The following is a 2,500-nucleotide window of genomic DNA, read 5'->3' as shown; positions in this document are numbered from 1 at the left end:
TTGATAATTAATTGATAATGCATTGATAATCTACATTTCCTATCATTGATGCATTGATAATCGATAATGCATTGATAATTAATTGATAATGCATTGATAATCTACATTTCCTATCATTGATGCATTGATAATCGATAATGCATTGATAATTAATTGATAATGCATTGATAATCTACATTTCCTATCATTGATGCATTGATAATCGATAATGCATTGATAATTAATTCATAATGCATTGATAATCTACATTTCCTATCGTTGATGTATTGACAATCAATAATGCATTGATAATTAATTGATAATGCATTGATAATCTACATTTCCTATAGTTGATGCATTGATGTTTGCCCTGCACCTGCACCTGGCTTGGGGATGTGCTGCATGCATGCGTCTACTTTGTGGGATCAGCTCAGTACACCCTCACATGAAGAAACAGCAGAGGGATGACACAACAGGAATGTCCCATCCCTTCCCCTCCTCTCCCCTCCTGTACCATCCCTTCCCCTCCTCTCCTCCATCCTCTCCTCTCCCCTCCTGTCCTGTCCCGTTTCGTCCCTTGGTGTTCATCTGTTTGTGCAGAGCAGAGCAGAGCAGATGTCATGCTCACATTGGGGCCCATGCTTCAGTTTACTTAGAGGGAGATTAGGCTACTTAACCAGTCACCCGTCAGCCTGCCTGCCCGCCTGCCTGCCCGATCGCTCTCTCTCTTGCTCTCTCTCTCTCTCTCTCTCTCTTGCTCATTAGCCACTTAACTTGAGGACTCACTGTTTTTTTTCTTCTTGAATGGATTACAAGCCCCGCCCACACCACATTCTGCTGAGTCAGTCTCTCACTCTCTCTCTCTGTCTCTCTCAGTCTCTCTCTCTCTCCCTCTCTCTCTCTCTCTCTCTCTCTCTCTCTCTCTCTCTGTGAACTTAAGGCTGCCTGCTGTTGATGTCGTGCGACTCTGACCCATGTCCTTAATAGTTCAAGGGTGATATGATGTATCAAGTTAACTTTTGGGGTTATCTAATCTAAAGGAGTCTGCACACACATCCAAACAAATGCAAGAGCTATGTGATGTTTTTCCCCCTTCCATACAATTCATCTTCCATGAGACTTCAAAGATGTTAATGTATTGGCCAAACCATGCGAGGGTCTTGCATGTGTAACGGAGGCCAACTAGCAGAGTTCGGCGTAGAATCTTATTTAACCTCCCTCCCGAAGCCGCATATAGTATCGGTAACGCTGAGCTAATGGATGCCAACTAGTTTGGCCTATAACGTTAGTAAACCTCCCTCCTGAAGCCTCATACAGTATTGGTAGTGCTGAGCTAATGGATGCCAACTAGTTTGGCGTGGAACGTTAGTAAACCTCCCTCCCGAAGCCTCATACAGTATCGGTAGCGCTGAGCTATCGGATGCCAACTAGTGTGGCGTGGAACGTTAGTAAACCTCCCTCCTGAAGCCTCATACAGTATCGGTAGCGCTGAGCTAATGGATGCCAACTAGTTTGGCCTAGAACGTTAGTAAACCTCCCTCCTGAAGCCTCATACAGTATCGGTAGCGCTGAGCTAATGGATGCCAACTAGTTTGGCGTTGAACGTTAGTAAACCTCCCTCCTGAAGCCTCATAGAGTATCGATGGGGCTGAGCTATGGGTCTGGATCTTTAGCTCAGTGGTATCGTCAGAGATTCTTTAAGTATATAGAGATATGCCAATGTAATAGGTTGCTATGGGCACCTAACATGACCAGGTTCCGGTCTGCCTAAAGGGGCGTGTCATAATACTCCTAGCATTGAATAGAATAGTCCTTAGGTCTGCTTAGGTCTGCCTAAAGGGGGCTTTTCCCCCCTCCCCCTTGCAATAATAGAACCCGGAAACAATGGGCCAATGGAACCTCTCTCTCTCTAATAGAACCCGGAAACAATGGGCCAATGGAACCTCTCTCTCTAATAGAACCCGGAAACAATGGGCCAATGGAACCTCTCTCTCTACTCTCTCTGTTATCGTGCTTTGCCTCCCATGCCCCAACTGGAGCGTTGACTGGTAGGTGGTGGGTTTGAACCCTGTGTGGCAAACTAGCGCAGGATCACTTCAGTTACATTTGTGCCATGGCGTGGATGAGAGTGAGGTTTAGGGGGTTGAGTGTAACAGATGTCATGTATGGGTTTGTAATGGAGTGACCATCACTAGGGTTGTGGGTGTGTTCTGACTAACATGCAAAAGAGCCTGGCTCTTTGGTGTAGCGGTCAGAGCCCCGGTTTACTACCCCAGAAGGTCTGGGTTCAAGTCCCGGCTGGGCAACTCTACTCCCCTTCGCTACAAATGGTGTCAGAAGTGGGATGGCTACTGTGAGGCCATCGGAAGCATACCCATTGTGTGTGAGCCATAATTCCACGTGAGGGACCCCCAGGATTGGTGTATATGGAAATTCAAAATGGCAGACAATGGAGAAGATCCCCTTTTCATGTATGAAAAGTCATAACGAATAATAAATACTTAGAATTTGAATAATGAAT

Source organism: Engraulis encrasicolus, chromosome 20, assembly GCF_034702125.1.
Source record: "Engraulis encrasicolus isolate BLACKSEA-1 chromosome 20, IST_EnEncr_1.0, whole genome shotgun sequence".
Taxonomy (NCBI): domain Eukaryota; kingdom Metazoa; phylum Chordata; class Actinopteri; order Clupeiformes; family Engraulidae; genus Engraulis; species Engraulis encrasicolus.
Note: the sequence above shows the minus strand (reverse complement) of the source record.